The sequence below is a fragment of the Rhinopithecus roxellana genome, chromosome 5 (genome assembly GCF_007565055.1).
Source record: "Rhinopithecus roxellana isolate Shanxi Qingling chromosome 5, ASM756505v1, whole genome shotgun sequence".
Lineage (NCBI taxonomy): Eukaryota > Metazoa > Chordata > Mammalia > Primates > Cercopithecidae > Rhinopithecus > Rhinopithecus roxellana.
Window position 1 is genome coordinate 23958780 of NC_044553.1, and position 24070 is coordinate 23982849.

Here is a 24070-nt window from a genome sequence, read left to right on the forward strand (position 1 = left end):
ACTGGGATAAATAAAGACTGCATCATCCACATAGGTGTGGGTCACGTTTTGCTACAAATGAAATCAATTTAGGTCAAAAATAAATGTGTAGAGACTTTTAGATTAAGGAATTGCTACTGAACTGTTCAAACCAACTCTAAGAATCCTGTTAATTTAAATATAATCTAAATTCACCTTGAATCCATTCATTTGAACATTTTTTTTAAAGACTTTATTTTTTTTAGAGCAGTTTTAGTCTTACAGTAAAATTGAGAGGAAGGAACAGAGATTTCCCATATACTTTTTAATTTTTATTTTGAGACAGGGTCTCGCTCTGTCACCCAGTCTGGAGTGCACTGGCACAATCTCGGCTTACTCTAACCTCCGCGTTCCAGGTTCAAGTAATTCTCCTGCCTCAGCCGCCTGAGTAGCTGGGATTACAGGTGTGAACCACCACACCCAGCTGATTTTTGTAGTTTTAGTAGAGACAGGGTTTCACCACATTGGCCAGGCTGGTCTCGAACTCCTGACCTCAGGTAATCCATCCATCTTGGCCTCCCAAAGTGCTGGGATTACAGGCATGAGCCACCACGCTGGGCCTCATATACCCTCACATTCTTACATGTAGTGCCTTCCTCCCATCTTCCACCAGACAGGTGCCTTTGTTACAACTGATGAACCTGCAGTGACACATCATCACCACCCGAAGTTCACAGTTTATGTTAGTGTTCATTCTTGGTGTACTTTCTGTGGATATTCCATTTCATTATACATTTGTCCTTTTGCACATTCTGACAGGGTTGTTCCACTCTTTGTTGTTGTTGTTGTTGTTGTTGTTGTTTTTAATAAGAGACAGGTGTCTTGCCATGTTGCTCAAGCTAGTCTGGAACCCCTGGGCTCAAGCCATCCTCCTGCCTCAGCCTCCCAAAGTGCGGGTATTACAGGTGTGAGCCACCATACCTGGCTTTTTCCACTCTTTGCAGGAGCTTGAAAATAATAGAAATCACCACTTAATAGATACTCAATAAATACACTTTATTGGTTGAGTAACTGGTATTGTAACATCGTAGCTTTTTAGAAATGTGCTCCTGTGACTTCATACCTCTACAGAAGTTGGAAGGATCTAAATGCTTCAACCTCTGATAAACTTTATTCACTGATAAATTTATTCTCAGAAATGTTCATACTTTGTGGAAAAGGTATAAAAATAGTCAATAATTGTCTACATAGTAGATATTTTATTAAGTAAAGACATTATTTTCAAAGCCAGATTTCTATCTAAAATGATTTTGAAAAATGTTATCATAGCTCAGTTCTTCCAATGCCATTGGCATAAATGAAATCAGTGTCAGTGGCTGGCTATAAATGAAAGAGTTGTACAGAATTGTAGCTCAAAGATGCTGAGATGATATGAAAAGTCATTTTAATTCTGAAACTAAAGAAAGGAAGAGTATTGTGCAAGGTGAGGGGAGGCATGCAGGTAAGGGATCCGGTGCAACCTTTCCTGGGTAGTCAGTGAGAGAATCATGCAATTGTTTTCATGGCTAAAGCTTGATTGAGACCTATTTTAAAACTCGTCTTTTCTGCTTTGGCCTTCTCTTAAAGGAAGACAAATGCCCTTGAAAAGGAGTCTTAAAAGTATGATTCACGGACTTGGGAAGAATTACAGGATGCAGACAGCCTAGAGTGGTGCCTCCTCCCCCCAAAGGAGTTCACATTTCCTTCCTCTTAATCTGAGTGAACCATTAAAAAGTTAGTCAGTTCCCTGGAGGCTCTTCCCAAGGAATCTCCTAAAAGGAAATACCCTGCACTGGAAAGGTAATTTACCTAGACAGGATTTACAAAGCTAAGTTCCAGTTCAGAGATAACCAGTGACTTTATATGGGCTGGTGTATTGCTCTTTTTAAGGATTCTCCCCTGAAGTTAGTTAACAAATCAAAAAGGTAGGCAGAAGAACATCAAGAAAGAACACACTACCCTTGCACATTTTATTTATTTATTTTTATATGCAATTAAGTCCTCAAACGGATAGTTTCACTACTGTTGTAATACCAAACTGTAAATATGCAATACATTGATTTTTTTTCCCCTGAAAAATAGGCTCGTATTCAAACCAGAAACATTTTGTGTTCTATTCTGAGAATGTTTTTAATTATTTTAGCTAGTGGGAAAACTTTTCTTTGGGATAGGGATGTGGGAGGGGAACAAAAATCTGTGCTCTGGACCTTAGGGAGTGCTGCGGTAATTCAGTTTCTGAGGTCTTCAGGAAGCCGGGCTTAGGAGTTGATTCCCTTTTATGGCTAAATAACTCTTATGAATTTGTCTTTTCAAAGTCCACTGGAAAGTGGAAAGAGGAGCATGATTACAGAAAGCTGCAGCTGTGAATATTTGCAAAACAGCTTGGTTTCCCATCTCTGTCAATTCCCTCTCCCCTGCCCCCCCACCTCCAGCAACTAACATCTTAGCATCTTATGCAGTAATATGATAGAACTGTCACGAATGAATGAGGACTTTAGGCCGTATTAATTCCCATCAACAAACTAATGTCTAAAGTTTTGTAGGCTACAGATAAGAAGTTGACCACTGCATTACATTTATCAATAATTTTTGCATTTTCTAGGGTTAGGTTCATGGAAGGAATTTTTTTCCTGATGGTCGTGAGAACGCTGTCAAGATTTTGTTGCTCAAATATGATCAGAATACGCATTTGTCGTTTGCACGCTTTTTCCTGGAAGGAAATGGAGAGGAACTGCAAACATGGAGAAACGTAGAAAAATCCAAATGCTGGAGTTGGAGTTGGCTTATATAGGGAAGCCTCTGCATATTGAAACAAATCAGGGAGACTGGGTCAGGCCAGGCAAGAGAGGACAGCACATTCTCATCTTTTACTTCTTCTGAAATTGGAAGTACAGGATTCTGAAATTCTGGTAGATTAGACGAGAACAACAAGCATCTTATTGCCTCAAGGAACTTAATGTTTTGCAGCCACAGGACAGGATTCCGATACCATACTTTATTAACACAAACTAAAGTCAAGAAAGAAAGAAGTTTTGAGAATGCCTGGATTTGTATGTTTTCAATAAATAATACAACTCTTACTGTGTGAAATGAAAGGCAGATCGTGAGAAAATGTATGATTCTATTTATAGTCAAATTTAAATTATCTGATTATAGGACAAAATTAGGAGAGACTTTAAACCTGTCCTTTTAGTGCCTAATTTGCCACTAAAAATAGTAAAACTACTCACATTTGATAAGCAATCTGTCTTGTTGTTTCTTGTCCTATGAACTATGAAAAAGAGCTAAGAAAAATTCCCTTCTTTCTTTTTTCTTTTCATAAAACTCAATCCAGGGCCTGCATATTATATTCACATCTTTCTTGTGTGCTTCCTTTTGTATGTTTTGGCCACACTGGTGGAATTTTCTATGATAAGAGGACCACCAATCCAGTATGCGTGGTGTGGGGTTGGCCCGTTGAGTGGGCCTCACTGGGCCTCCGGGGAAGAGGGCCAGGAATTCACAGGGCTTGATTACCACCAGGACTTTTTCTGCTTTTAAGTTAACTATGTTCTTCCTGGTAAATCAACGCCTCGACTTTGGAGATTTAACATCAGCTCTGTGATTGAGCAGAAACTCTGAAAAGAAGATGTCCCAGCAATGCCTACCTGACCTTTCTCCAAGCTTGTTATAAGGAAAATAAGTAGGTGTCCCGAGAAAGGGAGTCATTGGATGTGGAACTACCAGGGGGACTTAAATATTATTAAACTAGCTTCCATGGTGACATATGTAAACAAAAGTAAAAGTGTCTTTATACATACAAGATAAACATCATTTAGCTTTTCATTGTGTGTCCCTAACAGTTGCATCTGCCTGCTGTGCATATTTTCTTTTTAAAAAAGCATAAAATTAAATTTACCAGGACTCATCCAATTGTGATTTCTCTATTTACTTCCTATGATCTAACACAATCTGGTAAATATTTATGGGACACATATATCATTAAAGTGACTGGGTTATATGTTGGTGAAATGACGATAGAGTAGTTAAAACTGGAGACTGGTCAAATGGCTCTGTTAGTATTCAAATTTTCTGTTCTTAATATGGTTGTTAGTATTTTGTTTTTGACAGGTTTGGTTTTATTACTGTGACCAATTGTTTATCTCTCCTTGTATCCATGGCCTGTGATGTGTGATTTTCACATGTGACTTAAGGAGGTAAGTATATGAACTTGTCCCTTGACTTAGGGTTAACGATATGACTTGCTGTGGCCAAAAGAATAAGGTGGAAGTGGCAGCACGTCCTAAGATGCATTGCATGGTGTTGCTTTCTTTCTTATAATTGTGCTTAGCCATGAGAGCATACCTGGGCAGCACCATTTGTCCCTAGGGGAAGATGAAGATCATAGAGAACACGATCAGCTGAGCCATCCCAGCCAAGCTTAGCTGTGATCAACTATCTCCCAACTGATCTCCAGATGCATGAGTGATCATAAGCCCTAGCTATCTAAAGCCACTGCCTTTTGTAATGGTTATATAGCAGTCACAATTAGATGTATTCTTCCATTCATTTATTAATTTTCAAACATCAGTTGGACACTTCCTAAGCCCCAAGTTCTGTGGCAGAGACCTGAGATACAGTGCAAATTTCCAGGGAAAACAGAAAAATGGAGCAGTAAATAAAATAGATGCGCAAAGTGCTGAGACAAAAGTGTGCCTTGGGTATACTATGGTGAATCCTTAATAGGATGGTATAAGAGGCATTCTGGAAGAGGGTTAATGCCACGCGAAATTTGAAAGAGTGAATAGGGATTCAGAAGGCACTGACATTGGATTTTGAAGAGAAAAAGAGTAGAAGGGCATTCTAGGCAGAGAAAGCACATAGCATTTGCAGATACCCTCATGCTGAGAAGGATCCTGGTACTTTGAGGCCACAGTAAGGAGTCTGACACAAGGAGGAACCATGCTTTGCATTTTTTTTTTTTTTTAATTCAACATGGTACTTAACATAGCCGAGTCAAGTATGGTTAAGAGATGGCTTGACAGTACTATTGGGCACTGTCTTAAGTGGAAACTAGAGACAATGTCTAAGAAAAGTCACCTTAGAGGTACCCAGCATCCTATGTGAATTCAGACCTAACTGCTTGAGAATGTCAAACTAAGGCAGGAAGCCTTTTGATTATTTGTGGTGTTTTTCTCTTCACTTCCTGCTTTGATCCTATAGCACAGGAACTAAAGTATTCTAAGGGAAACTACTTCCTTGGTATTTTTGGCGTGCCTCTTACCAGGAAATTGGTGGAAGTGTCAGGGGTACTCTTTTCAAGAGATTTCCACTTAAACCAAGGGTGGGGGTGGGGGGTGCATCCACTCCCTAACCATTTAAGGCTTTAATCTTTTGTGGTTTGCATATTTTCTCCATCATAAAACTTCGTTGAGAAACAGTTAGGAAGTCCTTGAAGGTCCTATCATCACTTTATCTTAGCTGCCAAATTATAACTCTGCCATTTATATGAAACTATTAAGTAGAGAGATCTAAAACATAAGTATGTTCCAATTGGAAAGAGGTTCTAAGGTAGATCACCTGGCGGTTTTCCCCTCATTTACCAAGTTGGAAGAAACTGCCCTAAGCGAAAAAAAGATATATTGGTTCAAGGTCCCATTAATTATGGACAAAAATGGAACTATACCCCTGGTTCCCAAGCTGGGGTGCTTAGCACCACCCTGCTCATGGATTCTTGACTTTTTATGCAGCACACATTAAACCTAAACCATGGACAAAACTTAAATAGAGAAAAAAAAAAAAAGTGTTTCAAGTGTCTTAAAGCAAGAAATAACAAAAAAGAAAATGGCGATTGGAATCTTTAAGAACTGAAGGAATTTGCTTTTCAGGTATCAGGCTAGTTTTAGAATGGTAAAACAATTAATAAACTTAGCATGTAGGTGTATGAAGAAGGGAAAGATACGGAAGGGGAAGAAGAGGAAAGAAGACACTACATCTTTAAATTGAATTGAATGTTCTGTGACTTTAAATGAAAGCTCTTCTGTTGTTGGGCAAATAAATTTAAACCACTTAACATGGCAGAGAAGGTCAGGCAAGCTTATTATAGTGATCATAGCGTTACAGCTATTGCGATTGACCGCTGCTCTCTGGAATCACCAATAATCAGAGACCGCAAGCTGTGTTTGCAGAGAAAGGTCATCATTCATTTTTTTCAAAGCATTAATATCTTTTGTTTGTTTGGCTCAACATGAAACAGGAATCGATAGAGGTAATTCACAGAGCAATTAGCCCCTCATCTGTCAAACGGCATCTGGGTGTATTTAACAAAAAGACCTTTGGAAAGGTTTAAAAAGGAAGAAAGTGCCTGTACGATCAACAATTTATATTTTCTACATGACATGTTGTGTATGTATCTGTAAAAAGGGGGGCCTTGGGAGTAAGAAAATATACATAAAGCATGCTATAAATCTACACTTCAGTGTTAGGATGTTGCAGTGTAGAGACAGACCCTAAAAAGCTCTGATTACATCCTTGTCTTGTTCCCAGGAAGACAGCAAGCAAGTGGCATTTGGGGTCTTGTATCATGTTGGAACACAGCCGTAGTACATAGACTTCCTGAAAAAAAGACTTCCAGGTAAAAACATATTGTGGACACGGTAACAAATTGGAGAGGGTCAAGCATCAGGAACACATGTTCCCTTTTGGCTTCAAAGCCTGTGATATTTGTGCCGGGCTAGACTGCTTCCAAGACAGGTCACAGCCTTGCTGTGCCGCCCATCAGCTGGCTTGGGAATAAGTCATTGATGGAGACATCTTTCTCACTGCTCACCAGTGGCCACACCACTCTTGTATTAACCCTCTCTCTACATCTAATTTGCCAATATTGGAATGAAAAGCAAAATGCAAAATTAAGTTAAAAGACTTTTTGTACTCTCAAAAATGAACTATGATCTGGGTCTGTTTTTCTTTACTGAATTTCAAATGTGTGTACTATGGAATGAATGCAATACATATCAAATATGTGGACTTTAAAAAAAAATCAGCCTAGAGACTTGTCTACACATTTACACGAGTGCTGTTACTCTCAACAGGACCAGATGTATTTTTGAAATGTATTTTCTTTTCAATTCTGGCTTTTTTTCCTCTTTTTTTTTTTTTTTCTTTAACTTTTCTTTCTTTCTCTCCCCCTGCACTCCCACTCCAGCCTTCTGCCTTCCCTTTTATTTGAGTCTTCTCCCAGGCCGTAAAATGATGGCTAAAAATGAAGTCATAAGATATAAAAGAAAGTGACACAAGTTTTGCTTACCTTGTGACTTGTTTTTGGTTTTGAATTTAATTTTTTTTTTTCTTAATATCAGAGCATTCCAACAGTTCCTTATCCCTCTCTAGGGCTCTTTCTGGATAGCTGTCTCTTATCTGAAAATTATGTAATATAGTTAATTTAAAAAGCAAGCAGGCCAGGCACAGTGGCTCACGCCTGTAATCCCAGCACTTTGGGAGGCTGAGACAGGCAGATCACCTGAGGTCAGGAGTTCAAGATCAGCCTGGTCAACATGACGAAATCCTGTCTCCACTAAAAATACAAAAATTAGGCCGGGTGTAGTGACTCACACCTGTAATTCCAGCACTTTGGGAGGCTGAGGCGAGTGGATCACGAGGTCAGGAGATCAAGACCATCCTGGCTAACACGGTGAAACCCAGTCTCTACTAAAAATTTAAAAAAATTAGCTGGTCGTGGTGGTGGGCACCTGTAGTACCAGTTATTCAGTAGGCTGAGGGAGGAGAATGGTGTGAACCCAGGAGGCGGAGCTTGCAGTGCGCCGAGATTGCACCACTGCACTCCAGCCTGGGCGACAGAATGAGACTCCTTCTCAAAAAAAAAAAAAAAAAAATTACCCAGGCATGGTGGCACATGCCTGTAGTCACAGCTACTTGGCAGGCTGAGGCAGGAGAATCACTTGGGAGATGGAGGTTGCAGTGAGCCGAGATCACGCCACTGCACTCCAGCCTGGGCAACTGAGAGAGATTCTGTCTCAAAAAAAAAAAAAAGGCCAAAACAAACAAGCAATAACAACAGCAACAACAACAAAAAAGCAACTTTGAGTAGAGTCACACTGTGAAGAAAATATCGAAGCAAAAGACTGAAGAAAATCCTCAAGTAATGTTGTCTTAGAGTGGAGGGATTATGGAGGTTATTTTTGTTTCATTCCATTTCCCTATTTTCAAAATTTTCTTTTTTTCTTTCTTTTTTTTTTAGGTGAACTTTCACTGTTGTTGCCCAGGCTGGAGTACAATGGCACGTTATCGGCTCATCACAACCTCCACTTCCCGGGTTCAAGTGATTCTCCTGCCTCAGCCTCCCTAGCAGCTGGAATTACAGGCAAGTGCCATCACGCCCAGCTAATTTTGTATTTTTAGTAGAGATGGGGTTTCTCCATGTTTGTCAGGCTGGTCTGGAGCTCCCAACCTCAGGTAATCTGCCCACCTCAGCCTACCAAATTGCTGGGATTACAGGCATGAGCCACCATGTCCAGCCTCAAAATTTTCTATAATAAACATATTACTCTTTAATTGGAAAAAAAAACATTACTTAAAATTAATGCAGTAACACAAATAAGACAATCATGTTTTTGTACACGCATTGTATTTTATACTGACCCCAGATGACCACATTTTGACTTTTTGTAAACACTGCCAAGCATTCTATAGAATTCTGTAGACATCTTAATATAATTTTTCTGGGCAAAATTAAGATTAGTTCTTAGAGCCTTATGAAATTGTACACAGGATGTAAAACTGAAGTTGAGGAGAATAGCAAGAAGTATTATAGCTCATGGTAAATCTAATTTTCTGAAATTATGACATTCTGTTATAAGACAATTTCATTGTCAAATACATGGGTTCATCTTATTTTTCTGAACTTGGAATTTAATCCTGGAGACATTTTGACACAGTATTTTCTTCCTTCCAACTTTTTTTTTTTTTTTCCTGTTTATGTGAGCTGTATTAGAAGCTTCCATACATTCACTAAATGGCTTCCTTTAATTAGATGGATTCTCTATAACCCACTAACACTGGCTAATAATTATTTTCCAGACTTCCAGTTACTAAAGCAGTCAGCAGTTGCCCAGGCTCTATTTTGCTTTCATGAAAATGCTATAATATACTTCAACAACAGTCCAAATCATCCCACCTTCCAAGCGGTTATTCACAAGCAGGGGTCATTATTTCCTTGTTAGACTGTCTTAGGGGTGGGTCCGGTTTCTACGGGCTTTGCACATTCTTCTGATTTGTAAATCAAACCTGAGTTACAAAGATGGACTGCCACCTCCTCCGGGCTCTGCTTAGTGTCACAGGGGTACAGTTCATCAGACAAACACCTCATAAGCATCAGTTCTGGCTGCCTTCCAGGGAAAACCATGTCATGCCATTGAATAACACTTAGGACCCAATCTTTCATCCTCCTCCTCCATAACTAAATAAATTGGGTAAAGGTCTTGCCCTGTCTCAAGATAACAAGAAGTTTAAAGAACTTACTAGTGTTTCATGTTGCAGACACTGTGCTTTAGAGGAGTGAACAAAAACAAGATGGCGGCTTCCCTGAAGTTCAAAGGCAGTTCTGATAGCAAATGAATACTGACAATCCTTCGTGTTTCCCTCATGGGCACAAATAGTCCTGCTGAAAACAGGAAGGGGATTTGGATTGAGGGCTGAAAGAAAATGAGCATAGACTTTTCTATCGCTATCCTGCTCAGAACCTCATTATACAGAGCAGGGGTCAGCAAACTTTTTCCGTAAAAGACCAGAGGGTAAATCTTTTATCCTTTGTGGGCTATACCACTTTCTTCACATCCACTCAACTCCGCTGTTCTGGTGTGACAAAGGAGCCACTGACAATCCATAAACAAAAATAAGTGTTGACCAGGTTGTAAGACAACTTTGAAATATGAATTTCATATAATTTTCATGTGTCACAAAATAATATTCTTAAGATTTTTTTTTTTTTTAACCAGACGTTTCCAAGTGTAAAACTCATTCTCGGCTCACAGGCAATACCAAAGCAGCCATGGGCTGAATTTGCTTCTCCGGTCACAGTTTGCTCACTCTCGCTCTAGAATTCAGAAGTTCAAGTTCACGCGTGTGAATCAGATTTTACAGAACCAAGGGCCCTTCTTGGCTCTCTCTCAGTGTAGTGACAGCTGCTGTTACCATGTAACTATCATCTCATGTGAATAAAGGTGTTTTTCTTTCATTTGAATCTTATCTTTTGTTATTTGAGAAAAGGCTCATTAAACTTTTTAAACTCATTGAATTTAGAAGAGAGTCTTAATTATGTGTGACTCAGGCATTGGAGGAGAATATGCATAACCAGACCAAATTAAATTTTTTTTCAGGTAAAATCCAAGATAGTCTAAAAAGGCAATAGAACTTTAAATGATTGTTTATTCAGGCAATGAATATATAAATAATTGGTAAATGGTTTTAAAAACTGGTGACAAAAGAAAACGTTCCCTTTCTAATGCAAGTTGGAATAAATCAGAGTACAAACTCTACATTTATGTGTGTATATATTTTATATAATAGAAAGATATGAATTAAAATATTAACAACATTTATGGAGATGGTGGAATTACTTCTTTGTGCTGTTTTCCTACTTTTTAAATATTTTGCAATATGGTTACTGCTTGTATTTAGGGGGAAAAAAAACAACTAATGTTACAAGAATATCTTTTGCTCCCAATTTTTAAAAGTGTTTTCATGAAGCAACCTATGCCTCTGTAGCAATCTTGGACAAGGGATCATGAAATAATCTGCATGATTCATTGACCGCTGGAAGGCTTTGTGATAGCATTGAAGATAACCTTCTGTGAGCTCATAAAAATAATTACCTGAAAGTTGTACAAATTCAGCATTTTTATGACACGCAAATAAAGAAAAGGAAGGAAGAACGTGAGATAACACAAGTAAGATCTCATAAAAGGGACAGCAATAACTATATGTAAAAAAAGAAATAATGGATGTTACTAAGTTCTGTAAAATGTTGGCAGGTCAATAGAATTAAATGAGAAAGAGCCAACAAACCTCCCTCTTTTGCTATGCAAATGATGAACAAAGCACCAATTTCTCTCTGGCATGAAAATCTTATTTATATTTATGACCAAAGGTGTTTTTTAAAAGCTTGCCTTCATCTTCATTTGTAAGTTTCTTAAAAAATTGGCTGAAGCCAAACAATGAAACTTTCATTCATGAGAACAATGTAACAACAAAAAAAATTCTTCTGTGCATTGTTTAGTGGGTTTTTTCTTTCAAATTTTTTAAAAAGCAGATCTCAACCCACAGCCTAACCCTTAATTCTTACCTACGTATTTATTCCTAGTATATTCTAGACACCACCAGGAAGGGATACATGTGATAGTTTATGTTTTTCTTAATTTAAAGAAAAAGATCTTGAAAGAAGCTATTAGAAAAAAAGGTTATATTAAAGATATATTGCTAAGTGTCTAGTTTTAAAAGATATCAAAATATATTTATTTATGTGGTTCACCAGTTCAAGATAAGCAAGTGTATGAGAATAAAAGAAATAGTGGCTTCTCAGAAGTAAAGTAATGACATTTTAGGCATTTGATACCTTTTTGCCTGAAAGCATCCAACTTGGTCATTAGATTTGGTGTGTCAATAATTTTAGAATGAGGACACTAATAGAAATACACCCGAGAGAGGCATTATTGGGTGTATCTTCCCTTCTCTCTCTTTCCCTGCTTCTATTCCATAGAAACCCAGTTTCCTAGTAATCTACTTGACTGACGGACTTGTAAGGGAGAAGAAATTAGAGCTGCAGGACCCGTCCACTTTGCTTCACCTTATCAAACATACTCACCAATTTATGTTCTTAGCACTTTTCCACAGTCTGACAAGAATCAGGACGATTCCAGGGCTTTTTGAGCAGTCCTGTCTCTTGGGATGGTGACCTTCTATCTTGATAATTCAGATCTAGTCACTGGTACCACACACAGGCCACTGATAGATTTTCAGCCTGCTCTAGGTGAATGAAGAGGGAACATGATTGCAGACTTCAGTTTTTACTGCTCTATATTCTGATTCAAAAATGTACTTTAATATTCAAAACTCATCTGCAAAAGATTCAACTCCCCATCATTAGCTGCTGATTAAAAGCTTATAATAAATGAAGGAGATGGATGATGTGCGCCTGTCTGTTTTAGTCGGGGACATACCAATAGACTCACTAAATTTATGAAGCTATGTATGAGCGCTAAGTGAGTTCTACAGAAAACGTTCTTAAAAATTGCAGACTTCATAATTTGGCAGAGAGAGTCATGGAAGACTTTGTAGAGGAACTAAAATGTGAGTCAGACCTTAAGGATGAGTAAATTTGGATGGGTACAGAGAAGGAGAGGCAAGAGAAAGTAATGAACCGTGTTAATGACTACTATTACATTGTATCTGAGGACCTCTGTGGGTTCTGCAAATGCTGTCCCATTCCATTCTCATCAGATGAGGAAGCTGAAACTCAAAGAATATACAGTTTTCCAAAGATTGTATAGCTAAGAAATATGGAAAGATAGACTGAAGCTCAGATTTACCTCATTCTGAAGCTTAGGTTCTTTTCAGTGCACTGAACTGTATCAGAATGTTTTTTAGAATGCAGACTGACAGGAGCAAGAGTGAGGAGGTGTGAATAAACACAAGTTTCAGGATGACAGAATTTCCTTCCTGGAAACAATGATTGGGATGAAACAGCGAAAAAAAATTTTTTTTCTAGGAAGAATTTCAAAATGAGATTCCACCTGCTTAAGCATTTCTCAAACCTGAATTATTTTCTGATTGTAAAAGTATTCCATGTTAATTGTAGAAAATTAGAAAACTATAGAATCACCAGCTATAGAATCAAACAGAACTGCTATTGTTAATGTTCTAGTGTATCATCTTCCAATCTTTTAATATTTTTTAAATATATCCATATTTAAGTATATACTAGTTTTACAAAATTAAAATTTTGGTTTTTTTTGTATTTTGATGTCTGAATTAGTAATATATCACCACCATACTCCATGTCTTCTATATTCTTTGGAAACATTTTAAATAAATATAGAATATTGCATCCTATAAGTTACCATAGTTTATTAAACTTCTATTATTGAATGTTGATGTTATTTCTAGTTTTTCTTAATTATAAATAATGTGTATTTTATCTTATAAATCATTTATCTCTGATTTTTCCTGAAAAAACAATTTTTTAAACAAAATTTCAGCTTGGCTTATTTCCCACTATACAGAAAATTTAAATCTAATTTAAATTGTGTGTTATCCTAGGAACTGAAGCTCAGGTCAGATTCCTGAGGGAATAAACCAATATCCCAGCAGAGGCTTGACCCAATTATTGTCATCACTTTAGAAAGTTAAACTCTTCCATATCAGAGAGAGGAGTGGAGGGAGAGAGGTTGAAGGAGAAATTGAGGAAGAGGGGACAGAATAAGACAGAAAGAAATACTGGTTTTCTTCCTCAGGAATCAGATATCTGTTCTCCAGGTAGACAAATTTTATTTTATTTTATTTTATTTTTAAAAAGATCAGGCTCCATGGTGGTCCTGTGGGGAGGTAGAAAAGACTCTTTCTAGACTGTGTCCAAGTGGCTATTTTCTTTTTTAAAGCCTAGTAACATCACAGTGATGGATTTCTCCATTTGGAAGCATCATGCAGTGAAGGAAACCACCTGGGCTTAAATCCCAGTTACTCAGTTTCACAGCTCTGTGGCTTTAGACAAGGCTTTTAATTTCTCTCAATCTCAGCATCCACAGGGTAAGAAGGGATAGGAATGCCAACTAAAAATCTTTGGATCCTGACAATTAAATCAAATTACGTAGCATCAGGCAATCACAAACAACTAGCTCTTTCCTCCTTCGTTTCTTCTACCTTTCTGCTCACTGAGAGCAGGATTTTTTTTTTTCTCTTTTCTTTAGATTTCTTCATTGTAAAAAGCAGAGTTCATTCATTCCAAAAAAATTTAAATCTCTTGGCACCAAGAATTCAAAGCATGGTCCATGCCCTTACAGAAATTACAGTCTAGTGAAAACTACAGGAAAGCTAACATGAATGACAAGGTCAAGAGAGAGAGATGTTGATACAAAGTCATGTGTTCCCAAATAAAGGAGAGCCAAATTTATTGGAGAAAGGGGATCAGGGAAGTAACCCTTGATGAGATCTTACAAGATGAGCACTTGCTCGCCAAGCAGGGGAAGGAAGGTGAGCATTCTTGGCATGGGGTAGCTCTTACCCTGTGGTAGTGAGAAGAGGGTTAGTGGTCAGCAGAAGGGCATTTAACAGAAGCTAGAAGTTGTTAAGAAATGCCGCTTCCTCTACAGAACCCTTTCTGGTTCCTTATACAGGAAACCCTCTACTGCCTTAGCACTTTATTGCACCACATCTGTGGATTTCTTTGACATTTACTACTTCCTGCTTTGCATTGGAGATATTTGTGTACATATTTTACTTTCATTATACCACTAGAGAAACAAGAGACTGTTTTATCCTTTAATCCTGGTATTACCCATAGTACCTTCAACTTTATATATATATATATGTATATAAAGTTAAATATATATATATATATATTCCATTTATTTATTTTAAAATTTCCCAAAGTGTCCCCATTTTGGAGGGCACATTAGACACTTTGTCCCTCAGCCTTTGGGTTTAAACCCCCTTCAATCAATAAGCAAAATTTTATTTTACTTTTTTATTTTTTTAGAGACAGAGTCTCTCTTTGTCACCCATGCCGGAGAACAGTGGTGCAATCATAGCTCAAGGTAAGCTTGAACACTTGGAATCAAGTGATCCTCCTGTCTCAGCCTCCCAAGTAGAGTAATGAGGACTACATATAAGAACCATCATGCCCTGTTTCTATTATTTCCTTTTTTCAGAGATGACATCTTTCTACTTTGCCCAGGTTGGTCTTGATCCCCCTGGCCTACAGTGATACTCCTGCCTTGGCCTCTCAAAATGCTAGGATTACAGGGGTGAGCCATCATGCCATGCCTATATAGACCAGGCAGAGTGGCTCACCCCTGTAATTTTATATATAATTTACATATATAAATTTATATATATAATAAATTTTATTTATGAAATCACCCCTGTAATTTCTTAAGAAAGCCTATATGTTTCACATTCATTCCCTTCATTATAGTGGGGCTCTTGGTCTTTTTACTTAAAAAATTCATGTTGGGGAAGTTTACTTATGAACTTCATACTGGGGAATACTTTGATATGAACTTCATATTGAATACTTCTGAACTTCAATACGAACTTCATATTGAAATGCAACACATTCGTGTTACAACACATTGCATCCCAACCATTGGTAGGTATGTAACACTTCCTTCTTCATTCATGAAAACCATCTGAGCAGGTTTTGATCTTGCTATCAAAGAAATGGATTTCTCCTAATATCATAGATTTTTCGAGAATAGACAATTTACCCCCCATTCAATTTAGAGTTGCTTGGGCAGAGTCTATGATCTGACAAGGAACTCCAGGAGATTGTGATTTGCTAAGTTCCCAGCAGGGATGGAGAGTGGCTGGGGTCCTTCATGGTTGTGTGGCCAATTTAGGGACATTTTGTCCCTCAGCCTTTGGGTTTAACCCCCTTCAATCAATGGACTATAGTTGGCTTCAAGTCAAACCTGTCAAGGAGACTGTTAATATTCACCTCAACATCTTGGTTATTATGGGTAGTAATATAAGCAATACTATATTACAAGAATATCATTTATAACGGCTTACATTTATTGAACATTTACCATAGCCAGGCACTTTGTAAATACTTTGTCAATACTAACTAAATTAACACTCAAAGTAATTCAATCACTTGGTTACTATTAACATTCTCATTTAATAGATGATAAATTGGAGGAGAGAGAAATTAAGTATTTGTTACTTGCCCGCAGATCACACCTGGTAAGTGAGGGATTCTGAATTCAGACCAAAAACAATATTGCTGTGAAATCTGGGCATGTATTCTTTATGCCATTTCATTAATCCTTGAAATGACCCAGTCTGGAAGACATGGTTGCTCCCATTTTATAAACAAAGTGCAGAGAGTTTAAGTGACTTGCCCAAGTCCACACATTGAAAATTGATAGAACTAAGCCGGGTGCAGTGGCTCACACCTGTAATTCCAGCACTTTGAGAGGCCGAGGCAGATCACCTGAGGTCAGGAGTTTGAGACCAGCCTGGCCAGCATGGTGAAACCCAGTCTCTACTAAAAAAATACCAAAAATTAGCCAGGCGTGGTGGTGGGCACCTGTAATCCCAGCTACTCAGGAGACTGAGACAGGAGAATCACTTGAACCCAGTAGGTGGAGGTTGCAGTGAGCTGAGATTAGGCCGTTGCACTCCAGCCTGGGCAACAAGAGAGAAACCCTGTCTCAAAAAAATAATAATAATAAAATAAGAAAATTAAAGAAAATTGGTAGAACTAGGATTTAGAGCTCAATCTATCCAACTCTAAAGCCCAAGGATAGGACTCTAGGCTCCCAACTCCTGTTTAAGGTTTCAAAACCTTCTGGTTATAAGTGTATGGTATATGCCATGTACCTATGGGCATTATCAGGCGATAGTTTTCTAGGATGAGGGAGAAGTAAATAAGGTGGTATCCTAACACTAGTACTTTATTCATTGAGACCAACTGAAGCAAGATTTGGTGACTCTATGAATGAATTAATTTCAGGTTATTTGAGATATTAGGAACATTTCTTACTGATCCACTGCTCTGCAGTGAAAACCATAGTCACTTTACCATATTTAGTTATGGTCCACTCTTGAGGCTATGGTTTAGGGACAGAAGGGGTCAATACAGGTAAAATAACAAGAAGGAAATGTTCTAAAGGAGTACAGATCTAGCGCGCAGTAGGCAAGAGCATGATCTTCTTTTGGAATACTGAATTGATATAAGTCAAAGACTAGGGAAACCAAATATGACTTCATGTTCAGAACCAAGGTTGGTATGGGTGCCAGAGCCCACAGGCCAAGGCAATTAGACCCCTCCTTGGGTTTGGCAGGAGGTGGAGATATGGGTAGCTCCCGGTTATGACCTCAGGGTTTGTGTTCAATAGGAAATATGTGATAAATGAGTGTCAACGAATTGATACGAGCAAATTCATTACTTAGGGACTCCTAAGTGGACAGCTTCTTGTCTCATTATGATAGTAATCATGTTTATACTCCAGCAAATATCTTGGAGTTTTGAAAATGGCCTAACGAATTTGCTGACCACAGCAAACTTCTGCTAATTAACCTGAAGTATCTATCTCATGTTTCTTTTTACTTCAATTAAATGGTCATATATCACTTAACGTCAGGGGTATATTCTGAAAAACATGTCATTAGGCTATTTTGTCGAGGTGCAAACATCATAGGATGTCCTTACACAGACATAGATGGCATGACTGACTACACACCTAGGCTGTATGGTATGGCCTTTTGCTCCTAGGCTATAAACATGTACAGCACTATAGGCAATTGGAATACAATGGTAAGTATTTGTGTATCTAAACATATCTAAACACAGAAAAGGTACAGTAAAAATCTAGTCTTATAATCTTATATGACCACTGTTGTTTATGTAATCCATTGTTGACTGAAATGTTGTTATGCAGCCCATGACTGTATATGATAAAATTGTCAAGTTATCATTTTATTCCCTGAAGTACCAAAAGAGACTTAGCAGAATGCATAATGCAAGGTATAATTCCTTATCTATTTTGAGGATGAAACCAGTGATGTGTGTTTATTTATAGGTTGTTCTTACAATTGTCCCTCTTAAATGAAAACTGACAATTGGAAGGACCTGCAAGAAATGACAACGAGTGCTTCTAAATAAATAAGGTTGTATGGAAGCAAGGGGCTTTCCTCCCAAGTACATAACTGAAATTGACAAAGCAGTCACGCTTTGCTTTTTAACCATCAACAATTGGTTTTACAGCAAATAATCCCTCATCAACCTGATTATATATTCCTGTTGCTTATATTAAATTATTGAACAGTTCAGAAGGCAGTTATTTTGGTTAGATTGGCAGGTAGGGTAGTTAAACTCTTAAACCTGTAACTGGTTTATTGAAGAAGTTAAAATTGGATATGAAACAAAACAGGTTCTATTGTGTCGATTGTGATTTTATTTCATTTTCCAATCCTGACCTTCAACCGTGTTATGTCAGGATCCCGTTTCACATTAAAAAAAAAAAAAAAAAAAAAAAAAAAAAAATACCTTGACACTGTCCTATAGTGTCAAGTCCCTCACAGATATAAAACTTCATTTAGCCTGTTTTATTTATTTATTTATTTTGAGACGGAGTCTCACTCTGTCGCCCAGGCTGGAGTGCAGTGGCGTGTTCTTGGTTCACTGCAAGCTCCACCTCCCAGGTTCACACCATTCTCCAGCCTCAGCCTCCCCAGCAGCTGGGACTACAGGTGCACACTGCCACACCCAGCTAATTTTTTGTATTTTTAGTAGAGACGGGGTTTCATCGTGTTAGCCAGGATGGTCTTGATTTCCTGACCTCGTGATCCACCCTCTTCGGCCTCCTAGAGTGCTGGGATTACAGGCGTGAGCCACTGCGCCTGGCCCAATTTAGCCTATTTTGAAATTAACATCTCCTATTGATTTTAAATTTCTTGCACTCCTTTCCACCAACGACTTCTAGAACAGACTAGACCCTGGCTGCTTGGGTTCGAAAAGGGAGAAAAGAGTTTTCCTCTATCATCTCATTCTTCTCCCTGTTCTTGGTCAAGCTCTTCTGGCTCTCCTGATCTGACTGGGACCAGGAAGAATTGAAAGCATATTTGACTTCCCCTGTCCTTGAATGACCTTCTAGTGTTGAAGGGAGGATGTCAAGCATGAGAGAGAAAGAGGAAGGATTTATCTAAATTGCTAGGTCAGATTGGGGCAGAGTCTTTGGCTTCACTGATTCTCTTCAGCAACTATCACTCATGATGTAGCCTTTCTCCCTGAGTTGGTGTAGCTTAACCACCAGCACCTTTTTCTGAAGATCTACACATTCCTTTGACGTCTCCAGAAGGTTTTATCCCCCTCTAGATTAGCTTAGCAGCCTTCTGACCCATTTAATCTCCCCACTTTCTTAGGTGGAAACACAAGAACCACTGAGTCCTCTTTGCACATTCTGAGGGACAAGGAAACCACTGGGGGGTAAAGAGAAAAGATTCCTGCACCATCTTCCCAGGTACATTTCACACCACAGCTCCAGCAGCCTCACCCTCATAGGCTGATCTGATTGGCTTCCTAGTAGATTTCTTATGTCTCATGACCTCTTTTGACTAATCTTGGGCACAGTCTTAATGGACACTTCACTTAGAAACTCAAGTAGGCACGTGTCAAGTCATGCAAAATTCTCCCTCATCATGATCCTCTTCTCTGTCAAGGCGACACTAAAACGTGCTATAGCTTCTTGACTCCGGCAAGCACCTAGAGGGAGAGCAAGAAGTCAGTTTCCCTTTGTCAAAGGGGCCCCCAAGCTCTACATGCTATTTTCTTGAAGTCCCCATTCTGGCCCTCTGTTAACTTTGGAATGAACAGGAATTAGTCTCTTCCCATGAACATGCATTCCTCAAAGAGCTGAGATAGTTTCTTCACCATGATACCCTCTGTTGGTGGACCAGAAATAAGATATAAAGCTGAGAATGGGTGATCAATGGCCACAGATTTCCATTCACATCACTTGAGACAGACTGTAAGGTTCCAGTGATTCTTGTTTTTTGAAGGTTCTGATTGTTGATTTCAGGGAAATCTAAAATGTTAAGACTCACTATGCATATACAGGAGCTAACCAGGATGTGTTTTGTTTGCAGGGGCCAAATGGATACAATATCACTCCCATTTCTCCTTTCCACTGCATCATCTGTCATCTGAAAAGTGAATGCATTTAGAATCTCCAAAATCAGAATGTTGGTGCCAGAAGGGAGTTGCCAACAATCCTCCACCAATTAGTAGTAGAACTGGAACACTTTTCCTCCTTGTTTTAGCCTGAGTTCTTTCCAGTTGCAGTCATGCCTTTAACCACAATATCCATTTGTGATCTTGGATTTGTCTTGTTTCTAATATTTGAGGGACAGAGGCGGGGAAAGAAGCAAATGAGGTTACCAGAGCTGGTTTTGTTTTCAAGGGTCAAATGGGTACCATGTCACTTCTACTTCTTGTGCCCACTCCATCCCTACTTCCGGAAAAGCCAGTGTATTTTCTCCTTCTTCCCCTCAAGTGTCCTCTAGAGTTTTCCACACTGCTTCTTAATACACACAGCTCTGCTCCTTGCGCCTTGCTGGAAATAGGCTCAGTGCTGACGGGATCTGACCTATTGGTGGGTGGAGGGGAATGAAAGGTCAAAGCTGCATTTGACCCTTTGTTCCACAGACTTACTTCGTAGCCGAGCAGTCACATTTTGATTTAAACTTCTTTTTTTTCTAGGCCCTAGATCAGTTCCTTACCTTGGAGCATGCCCCCTTTGCTGATCTCATACATTTTTATTTTATTTGATACTTGATGTTATGCTTGGATTATAGAACTTCCATTCGGTAAAGGTTCTGTAACAAATTGTTCTTTTGTACAATTGCCAGATATCTCAGACTAAAAACATACTGGGGGGAAAAAGCCAGATAAAAAATTAAATGAAGGCAAAATTAGAGGCCTGCTAATAAAATCAGGTTTTCTTGACACTTTTAGTCAATGCAAAAATGATTGTGGGAATATAAAAGGTTTTTTATGGTCAATTATTCTTGTCTTAGTAAGTATCTATAATCATAACCCCTCAGAATAGGTAATAATCCTCTGCAGAGGGAAGTGAGACTTCCCCACAGAACCATAAGGAAAGTAAAACGTTATCATATGCATGCATAAAACATATTAATATTGAAATGTGCTGGCTGTAAGGTCAGGTGGGTAGGTAGCTTTTTTCCCACCATATATATATATACACACACACACACACACTATCTGACTTTATTGGACTGCTGACATCCAATTGATCTGCATTATTCTTAGCTGGCAAGAGCCTATGTACCTAAATGCCTCAGATAATAGGTATTACAGTATTAGGTAAAAAGCCTCCATGCAGTCTACAGCAATATCAAAAAGGTAGAAAGTGTAAAATAAGGGAGATTAAGATGACACCAGAAAGCGTTGAATGAGGTGTCATTTTGCATTTAGAGAGACAACCAGGAAAGTTAAGACAAGAAAAAAATGCCTCTTCCTCACCAGCTGCCCTTAAAGGTTTACAAATGATCTGTTAACAGAAATGAGTTCCTCTTGGGCTTCAGACACCATTTATTACGCTGGGAGAGAGACAAAAAAGGAGATGGAAAAGACTGGCAAATTATGCTTATTTGAAGGCAAAATGCTTCCCATCAGCAACATGATGAAAATGTATCAAAGGTGTCAGCCAGATGTTGACATGTTAATATTTTTCATGAGGTCTTTCACTGAGGAATGAGTACAAAGAACTTTTTGGGTGTTCTTTAGAATATGAATTGAAATGCATTGTTATGCTGGCTGCCTTGCCTGGGAAATCACAATCGTATTTGATGATGAAGAGGAAGAGGAAGTGTGTCCTAAATAGGGGGCTTGAACCTCGATTCCCTGGCTGCCTCCCAGATGTCTTATGCTACGAATGGGCTCATCTGATCTCTCCTAGTCAATTTCATTCTGGAAAGTAGCCAGTGGGCCTAGTTCACGACCCAGTGATGTCATTATAATTCATTCTCCCTCACCACAAAGACTTCGGAACTTTCCAATTTACAATGGGTCTTTTTAATAAAGAAGAGTGTCATGTACAGAATTTTTAAGTGTTTCTAATGATTTATCTTTTTTTTTCTTGTTATAGCCTCAAAAAGGGCTATCTTCTTTGTATGAATGGACTATCAAAATCATTTGAAGAATTTTATATCTTTGTTAAAGTACACGATGTGTTTTATAGGCTGAAAGAGGATAACTGAAGCTTATTATAAGAGAACATTGTGTCCGAACAGAGAAACTTTACATTTTATGCATAAAGAATAGAGAATCTAAAATTTCATATGACTTAGGCCATGCTTCATCATGAACACTCACAGAGTAATTCTAAGTAGGAAATATGCCATTTTTAGGGATGTATTCTGTGTTTTGAGACTGGATTTATAAGATGAAGGAGGGGCTCGGGGCTGAGAGAGACATATGTAAGTCATTTCAGAGCACAGGCTATATCATCCGTGTGTTCACTCAACACCTCTCATGGGCTGTGAGGAAATATTCACTGATGAAGATTACATACGAGTTGAACTCAGCATTGGAGAGTTAGGGCTGTCTCCCAGAACCTCACCTCCTTGAACTTGGTTAACCCTCCTTGCTAAAATAAACTTTGCTGAATGACATCACTTATCCTTGGCATGGATCTTTAAAACTCTGGGTAGTACAAGCCTAGTGGATGATCAATGCATTTGTGGCCTGCACTGTAATTTAACTTGCTCTATCTGACAGGAGATGTGGAATAGCTAAAGAGAGGCTTTACTTGTAATCTTCTTATCACCTTATCCTGGAGTGTTTGTGAAGAGCAAGGCCTTCCCTACACTAACTCCCATTTGAGGGTTAAGGCTAAGAAAGAGAAACAACTGCCCTGTTATGTGTCTGATGGTGTGACCTGATAAAGTCCTCTCTGGATACCTTGTGAACCCCAGCCTTTTATGATCAAACACACCTTGCCTCTCCTGAACCACTTGTGTGTGTTCTATGAGCTGATTAACAGAAATAACTTGCTATAATTACGATGTGCTGGGAGAGAAAGTTTGAACTCTTTTCTTACCATTTCTTTCGTTTTTTTTTTTGTTTGTTTGTTTTTTGTTTTGTTTTGTTTTGTTTTTTTTTGAGACAGAATCTCGCTCTGTCACCCAGACTGGAGTGCAGTGGTGCGATCTTGGCTCACTGTAGCCTCTGCTTCCCAGGTTCAAGTGATTCTCATGCCTCAGCTTCCCAAGTAGCTGGGACTACAGGCATGCACCACCACACCCAGCAATCCTGTTTCTTTCTAAAGCATGGAATTCTAAATTAGATCATCATCCTTAGACTACCATTAGCAAGGGACCGTGAGTGAGCAGAGGGGGGTGGCCAGACCAGTGCAGGCTGGACAGTAGATGGGGAGGACCTTACCGTGGAAATGGTATAGAAATGGACAAGACTGACAGAAAGAGTGGAGAGTGGAGGAATATAAGAAGAAAAAAACAAAAGAAAAGGAGGCAGAGTGAGAGAAGGAGAGAGAGAGGGAGAGAGAGGGTCTTAAGGAGAAATACACACAAGTGGAGGAACTCGGGAGAAAAGCAGCTCAGGGTGTGGCAAAATGAAGGAGGGTGGCATGCAGAGAGAGAGCTTCCTGGAGAGGGGGACACTCACCTTTCCACGATGCAGTTTTCCTGTTTTTACAGAAAGCTGAGCAAGAGCAGACAGCTTATGTGTCTCAGGTGCTCCAGGGCCAGCTAATTCACACTCTTCCTGATGACTTTGAGGAACACAAAACTCTTTAGTATAAGCACTCTGTGAATCTGATTGAGGGAAACACTCTTGCCACTTTCCTTCCAGGGATCAGATTCTGGCTATGTTAGTGGGATAGTTAGTTACATAAGCTAGCAATCACAACCAAGGAGGAAATGTCTTATCACGGCCATAAATAGGAAGAGCTGGGAAGATCCAGAGGGGACATGTGACAAGCTTTATGGAAGAGATATACAGTGATGAGTATTATGATGTAGTAATTACAAGAAAGGCAACAGTTTCTGTGACAAAATTAGTAAGAGTTGCTATTTTTGTAAACCCCTTCGTGGGCACGTGCCTTCTGTAGATATGTTTGGATGCATATGGATCTGTAAATATATGTGCATGTGTATAGGTGTGAAAATATGTATGGTCCAATAAATGTTGAATGCTCACAGAATCCCTCAAGGTAAGTATTATTATTATTCCAATTTTATAGCTGAGAATATTTCTAAAGCTTAGAGAGCTTGCAAAACGTATCCAAAAGTACAAGCCCACATATTTATAAAGTTT

The 24070-nt window shown here is 38.7% G+C and overlaps 1 long non-coding RNA gene across 1 annotated transcript in view; it reads right to left on the bottom strand.

Moving 5' to 3' along the window:
- The window catches only part of LOC104668678, a 75594-nt gene that overhangs the window by 45747 nt on the left and 5777 nt on the right, over nt 1-24070 (bottom strand). The window contains exons 2-3 of the long non-coding RNA XR_748870.2: nt 9514-9655; nt 7283-7392 (exon numbers count right to left, since the gene is read on the bottom strand). This is a non-coding gene — a long non-coding RNA (uncharacterized LOC104668678). The remainder of the gene's footprint in view (nt 1-7282; nt 7393-9513; nt 9656-24070) is intronic.